We start from the raw sequence: 8,058 nt of genomic DNA, 5'->3' as shown, positions 1-8,058 counted from the left end.
ATTCTTTTTACTCAAACACTCACTCTCTTTTTCAATTTTTTCTTCTCTCAAATTCTTGTCTTTTCTTTCTTATTTTTTCAAATTGTTCACATCCTATGGACCCATTTAAAAAATTCTGTACTTTTAGTTCCTCCAAGTGCATATCTCATTCTACAACATACTCAACAAATTTTTTTCATCAGTGGCTTTAAAGAAAAATTAAATATAGGCTTAGAAGAACTCTTCTTCTTATATTGATCTATAAGATTCTTCTTAAAATGTAAAACTTTGAATTTTGTCTTATCCTTAAACTTTGCTCCTGTAGAACCCACATAGAATTGGAGTTCGAAGAAAATCAAATTGTCATAAATTGATGCAGCTTCTCTATTTCAATGGCCAAATAGACTAAATCATCCATTGTTGCATAACAGTGAAGTTTGACCTTATCTGTATTTTCTATTTAATCCAGTCAAAAATTATCCCATGAGAACCTCAGGACTTATTTTAATATTAGTCTTGACTATTAAATATGAAAACTTCTTTTGATACTCTATCACTGATTGTGAACCTTGTTTCAACTTATGAAATTTTTTAAAAAATTCGTTGTGGTAAGAGATGGCACAAACCAGTTCTTCATGATTTTCTTCGTAATCTCCCAATTGTAAATTAGTCTTTTCTCGTACCTTCTTTTAGATTTTCTTAACTCATTCCACCAGATACCGGTATTTTAAAAAATTTGGTATCTACCAATCAAACTTTCTTTCCCTCTAAAAGGATGCAACATGCAAAAATTGACTCTGATGAGTTTGGAAAACTTGAAATTATTGTGATAATCAAATATTGTTAAAAAAATTAATTATAAAATTGTTAATTTAAGCTTCCAATTGTTTGATCAATAATTTTGTTAGTGTGCAGATTTTATTATTGGGCCAAAAGTTACACAAACCCAATGTAAAGAGAATATATTCAGCTTTGGTACAAAAATATTTCAAACATTATGGCTGAAATATTTTTGCATTGCAAATGTTAATTGGGCTAGAAAACCAATGTGCAGTCCAAAATCTTTTGTTGAGAGACCAACATCATCATGGTCTGAAATTAAAAAGAGAAAGAATGAAAAAAGAGTAATTCCGTTACCCACTCTCTTCTTTGGTGGAATTCAAAGTTTAATTAAATTGAATGCATGCATTGGTAACAGGAATGAGAAAATTCAAATTGATTTAATTGCATTAAATGTTCCACACGTTACTATGCATAGGAAAATGGAAGTGGGATTTAATTTGTTTTAATTTATTCATTGCTTCCAAAGTTTCTTCTTTCTTCTCTCTCCTCTCTCTCTTCTTCGGTCATGTCAACAGGAAAGAAGAAGGTAAAAGTTATCAGAGAAATTATCGGAGGAGCTAGAAAAAAGCAAAAGGCTAGGGTGATGGCCTTTGTAAAAAGAAGATCCAAAACATGGAGTGGCCAAGATTGTTGCCACTAAAGGCAAGGTGTGAAGAAGAAACTTCAAGATCTTCATACCAAAAGTAGAAGCAATCGGCTTGGTCAGAGAAGAAGATCTCTGTGGTGAAGCTCGTTTCCACTTTTGTTCATCCAAGACAGAAGGTAGCTACTGCAGCTACGTGGAGGAAGAAGAAAAAATAGAACAGATGGAGCTGTCAAGAATCAAGAGTTCATCATGGGCCAGAATTCTTTCTTGGGGACAAAGTCAAGATGGAAGGCTCAAATTGATGAAGCTTGATGAGAAAGGATGAGAGAGAGGTACATGCATGTTGATTTACTTTCGGTTTCACTCTCTCTTCTCTCTGTCCGAACCGGCCTTGTGTGATGGAGAAGATGCCGGTGGCTTGGTTGAACCGGTTTCAACCTTGAAAGCTTCCCCTTCTATAATAAGGGTGAACGGCCAATAGTTGAGATAAGGAGAGAAAAGCACAGAGTTCTCATAGCTACACTAAGCTTACAGAGTTCTTCTCCTTCAATGGGTTTTATTTTGTATTCTTTTCTTTAATTTTATCTGTCTGAGTCTCATGGTGAAAAAGGCAAACAGAGTGAGGTTTGTAAGAAAAATCTAGTGAGAGAAAAAAGGCAGAGAGTACAAAATTAAAGAAAAAGCCATAGATGTCTAAGAGTTCCTTTGTATATCTGTGTTGTGTTTCATGATCCTGTGGGGATTCCCTTGCAAGTTGGGTTAGCACTTTGTGGTTGAAAGCTTGGTGGGTGACCAAGTCAAGTTCAGTTTTGGGGATAGATTCTGGACTTGTCCTGGATAGGAATGGGTAGTTCCTAGGAAAGAATTGGTGTATGTAATCATTTGATTATAGTGAAATTTTGTCACTGTTATGATGGAGACTGGATGTAGGCTGCATTGCACTTAGCAGCTGAACCAGGATACTTCTGGGTGTGATTCTCTCTTTCTCTTCTACTCCATTTCTGATTCTATTGCATAGGAGACAAAATTAAAAAATATCTCCTAACCGATTACGAAACAAAAGGAAAATGTCTCGTGACTTTTTATGAGATAGAAAGCAGAAATATCTCCCGAAGCTTTCTTAAAAGGCAGAAAGTTACACACAGTAAAAAAGGGGCTAAGATTCAACCTCCCCTTCTCTTAGCCACTGATTACCATCAATTGGTATCAGAGCTTGATCTCAAAGAGATCAAGCTTTGCATCTTGGAGAAAAGATCCTGATGGCGGCTACCTGTGGCTCAAATCTGGTTGCCTATACTCTGACAGAAGGGCAGTCAAGCAACAGAGCTCCATTCTTCAATGGAAAGAACTACAGTTACTGGAAAGAAAGGATGAAGATATTTGTTCAATCTGTAGATTACAGACTCTGGAAGATAATCCTGGAAGGACCACAATTTTCAACAGTTACAGGTGCAGATGGTGTGGTTACGCTCAAAGGCGAAGCCGATTGGAATGAGGAAGACAGAAAGAAAGTAGAGCTCAACGCCAAAGCTGTCAACTTGCTCAACTGTGCGGTCAGCTTCAAGGAATACCGACGGGTATCAAGATGCACAACAGCAAAGAAAATCTGGGACAAACTTCAAATCACTCATGAAGGCACAACCCTAGTAAAGAAGACCAGAATATACATGCTAAACAGAGAATATGAAATATTCTCAATGAAGGAAGGAGAGACGATAGATGAACTGTTTGAAAGATTCAATGTCATCATCACTGGCTTAGATGCTATGGGGATCATGATGAGCGGATAATTTGTACGCTTTTTGGCATTGTTTTTAGTATGTTTTTAGTAGGATCTAGTTACTTTTAGGGATGTTTTCATTAGTTTTTATGTTAAATTCACATTTCTAGACTTTACTATGAGTTTTTGTATTTTTCTGTGATTTCAGGTATTTTCTGGCTGAAATTGAGGGACTTGAGCAAAAATCAGATTCAGAGGTTGAAGAAGGACTGCTGATGCTGTTGGATTCTGACCTCCCTAAACTCAAAGTGGATTTTCTGGGGCTAAAGAACTCGAAATGGCGCGCTTCTAATTGCATTGGAAAGTAGACATCCAGGGCTTTCCAGCAATGTATAATAGTCTATACTTTGGCCGAGTTTAGATGACGTAAAAGGGCGTTGAACGCCAGTTCTACGCTGCTGTCTGGAGTTAAACGCCAGAAACAAGTCACAAACCAGAGTTGAACGCCAAAAATACGTTACAACCTGACGTTCAACTCCAGAAAGAGTCTCTGCACGTGTAACATTCAAACTCAGCCCAAGCACACACCAAGTGGGCCCCAGAAGTAGATTTATGCATCAATTACTTACTTTTGTAAACCCTAGTAGCTAGTTTATTATAAATAGAACTTTTTACTATTGTATTAGACATCCTGGATTGTATTTTGATCCTGTGATCAAGTATTGGTTACTCCGGTTCCCCTCTGGGACCGAGACCAATGGACTCCATTATCACTTATGTATTTTCAACGGTAGAGTTTCTACACTCCATAGATTAAGGTGTGGAGCTCTGCTGTTCCTCAAAGATTAATGCAAAGTACTACTGTTTTCTATTCAATTCATCTTATTTCGCTTCTAAGATATTCATTCGTACCTCAACCTGAATGTGATGAACGTGACAATCATCATCATTCCCTATGAACGCGTGCCTGACAACCACTTCCGTTCTACATTAGATTGAATGAGTATCTCTTAGATCTCTTAATCGGAATCTTCGTGGTGTAAGCTAGAATGATGGCGGCATTCAAGAGAATCCGGAAAGTCTAAACCTTGTCTGTGGTATTCCGAGTAGGATTCAATGATTGAATGACTGTGACGAGCTTCAAACTCGCGAGTGCTGGGCGTAGTGACAGACGCAAAAGGAGGGTGAATCCTATTCCAGCATGATCGGGAACCTCAGATGATTAGCCGTGCCGTGACAGGGCATCTTGGACCATTTTCACAAGAGGAGGGGATGTAGCCACCGACAACGGTGATGCCCTTGCATAAAGCCAGCCATAGAAAGGAGTGAGACTGATTGGATGAAGATAGCAGGAAAGCGGAGGCTCAGAGGAACGATTGCATCTCCATACGCTTATCTGAAATTCTCACCAATGATTTACATAAGTATTTCTATCCTTCTTTTATTACTACATTTCGAAAACTACATAACTATTTTATATCCGCCTGACTGAGATTTACAAGGTGACCATAGCTTGCTTCATACCAACAATCTCCGTGGGATTCGACCCTTACTCATGTAAGGTATTACTTGGACGACCCAGTGCACTTGCTGGTCAGTTATGCGAAGTTGTGAAGATATGTTTAGACCTTGGTTCTGTGCATCCGTTTTTGGTGCCATCGCCAGGGAATCAATTTCGTACAATAATTCACAACCTGAGTAACAATTTCGCATACCAAGTTTTTGGCGCCGTTACCGGAGATTGTTCGAGTTTGGACAACTGACGGTTCATCTTGTTGCTCAGATTAGGTAATTTTCTTTTTTTTTTGTTTCAAAAATTTTTCAAAAATCTTTCAAAAAATTCTCCTTTGTTTTCGAAAAAAAAAAATAATAAAAATAATGTTTTCAAAAATAAATTATTCTATGGCTTCAAAACTTTCAAGAATAAATTCTAGAATTTCATGGTAACATGTTGAATCCTATCTGGCTGAAAAGCCATACCCAAACTCCTTTGGGATTGGTCTTCAACTAATCACCTCAATGGATGTAAATCCATTCTAAAGCTTGACTGGCTATTAAGCCATGTCTAACCCTCAGATTGAAGCTTTAGACTAAAGAGTACAAGATTCCTGGAATTCATATTAAAGATTTTGAAATCCTTATTTTTCTTTTTCAAAATGATTTTCGAAAAAATTAAAAGAAAATACAAAAAAAAAAACATAAAATCAAAAAAAAAAAATCAAAAATATTTCATGTTTCTTGTTTGAGTCTTGTGTCATGTTATAAGTTTGGTGTCAATTGCATATTCATTTTGCATTTTTCGAAAATTCATGCATTCATGGTGTTCTTCATGATCTTCAAGTTGTTCTTGGTAAGTCTTCTTGTTTGATCTTGATGTTTTCTTGTTTTGCATCTTTTCTTGTTTTTCATATGCATTCTGGAATTCTTAGTGTCTAAGCATTAAAGAATTCTAAGTTTGGTGTTTGGCATGTTTTCTTTGCATTAAAAATTTTTCAAAAATATATTCTTGGTGTTCATCTTGACATTCATAGTGTTCTTGGTGTTCATCTTGACATTCATAGCATTCTTGCATGCATTCATTGTTTTGATCCAAAATTCTCATGCATTGCATCATTTTGCATGTTTTTCTCTCTCATAAAAAAAATTTCAAAAAAAAAAAAAAAATATCTTTCCCTTTTTCTCTCTTAAAATTTCGAAAATTAGATTTGACTTTTTCAAAAATTTTTAAAATCTAGTTGTTTTTATGAGTCAAATCAAATTTTCAATTTAAAAATCTTATCTTTTTCAAAATCTTTTTCAAAAATAAAATCTTTTCCATTTTTCTTAGTTATTTTCGAAAATTTTAAAAATATTTTTCAAAAATCTTTTTCTTAATTTTACATCATATTTTCGAAAATAACATCATCAATTAATGTTTTGATTCAAAAAATTTCAAGTTTGTTACTTGCTTGTTAAGAAAGATTCAAACTTTAAGTTCTAGAATCATATCTCATGATTTCTTGTGAATCAAGTCATTAATTGTGATTTTAAAAATCAAATCTTTTTTTTAAAAACTATTTTCAATCATATGTTTTCAAAAATATCTTCTTATCTTACCTTTTTCAAAAATTTGATTTCAAAATATCTTTTCTAACTTCCTAACTTCTTATCTTTTCAAATTTGTTTCAACTAACTAACTAACTTTTTGTTTGTTTCTTATCTTTTTCAAAACCATCTAACTAACTCTCTCTCTCTCTCTAATTTTCGAAAATATCTCCCTCTTTTTCAAAATTTCTTTTTAATTAAACTAATTATTTTATTTTTTATTTGAATTTTCGAAAAACTATCAACCTTTTTCAAAAACTATTTTCGAAAATCACTAACTCTTTTTTAAAAATTATTTTCGAAAATCCTCTCCCTCTCTCTCATCTTATTCTATTTATTTATTCATCTACTAACATCTCTTCCTCACATCACTCACCAAATTCGAACCCCCTCTATCTGTGTTCGAATTTCTTTTCCTTTTCTTCTTTTTCTACTAACAATAAGGAACCTCTTTACTGTGACATAGAGGATTCCTCTTCTTTTCTTGTTCTCTTCTCTTTCTTATGAGTAGGAACAGAGAAAAAGGTATTCTTGTTGAAGCTAATCCAGAACCTGAAAGGAATCTGAAGAGAAAACTAAGAGAAGCTAAATTACAACAATCCAGAGACAACCTTATTGAAAATTTCGAACAAGTAAAGGAGATGGCAGCCGAACCCAACAACAATAATGCAAGGAGGATGCTTGGTGAATTTACTGGACCTAATTCCAATTACATGGAAGAAGCATCTCCATCCCTACCATTGGAGCAAACAATTTTGAGCTGAAACCTCAGCTAGTTTCTCTGATGCAGCAGAACTGCAAGTTTCATGGACTTCCATCTGAAGATCGCTTTCAGTTCTTAACTGAATTCTTGCAGATCTGTGATACTGTTAAGACTAATGGAGTAGATCCTGAAGACTACAGGCTCATGCTTTTCCCTTTTGCTGTAAGAGACAGAGCCAGAATATGGTTGGACTCTCAACCCAAAGACAGCCTGAACTCTTGGGATAAGCTGGTCACGGCTTTCTTAGCCAAGTTCTTTCGTACTCAAAAGCTGAGCAAGCTTAGAGATGATGTTCAAACCTTCAGACAGAAAGAAGGTGAATCCCTCTATGAAGCTTGGGAAAGATACAAACAGCTGACCAAAATGTGTCCTTCTGGCATGCTTTCAAAATGGACCATCCTGGATATATTCTATGATGGTTTATCTGAGCTATCAAAGATGTCATTGGATATTTCTGCAGGTGGATCCATTCACCTAAAGAAAACGCCTGCAGAAGCTCAAGAACTCATTGATATGGTTGCTAATAACCAGCTTATGTACACTTCTGAGAGGAATCCTGTGAATAATGGGACGCCTATGAAGAAGGGAGTTCTTGAAATTGATACTCTGAATGCCATATTGGCTCAGAACAAAATATTGACTCAGCAAGTCAATATGATTTCACAGAGTCTGAATGGAATGCAAGCTGCATCCAACAGTACTCAAGAGGCATCTTCTGAGGAAGAAGCTTATGATCCTGAGAACCCTGCAATAGCAGAGTTAAAATACATGGGTGAACCATATGGAAACACTTATAATCCATGATGGAGAAATCATCCAAATCTCTCATGGAAGGATCAAAGGCCTCAACAAGGCTTTAATAATGGTGGAAGAAACAGGTTTAACAATAATAAACCTTTTCCATCATCCACTCAGCAACAGACAGAGAACTCTGAACAAAATACCTCTAATTTAGCAAACTTAGTCTCTGATCTATCCAAGGCCACTGTAAGTTTCATGAATGAAACAAGGTCTTCCATTAGAAACTTGGAAGCACAAGTGGGCCAGCTGAGTAAAAGGATCACTGAAATCCCTCCTAGTACT

The 8,058-nt window shown here is 35.6% G+C and overlaps 1 non-coding gene across 1 annotated transcript; it reads right to left on the bottom strand.

Annotated features, from left to right (window-relative positions):
* Nucleotides 1–7,251: 7,251 nt before the first annotated feature.
* Nucleotides 7,252–7,355, bottom strand: LOC112787001 (small nucleolar RNA R71). Its single transcript, XR_003194441.1, has one exon. It is a non-coding gene; the product is annotated as a small nucleolar RNA R71 (small nucleolar RNA).
* Nucleotides 7,356–8,058: the final 703 nt, after the last annotated feature.

The sequence above is a fragment of the Arachis hypogaea genome, chromosome 20 (genome assembly GCF_003086295.3).
Source record: "Arachis hypogaea cultivar Tifrunner chromosome 20, arahy.Tifrunner.gnm2.J5K5, whole genome shotgun sequence".
Taxonomy (NCBI): Eukaryota; Viridiplantae; Streptophyta; class Magnoliopsida; order Fabales; family Fabaceae; genus Arachis; species Arachis hypogaea.
This window is presented reverse-complemented; position numbering and strand designations above follow the sequence as displayed.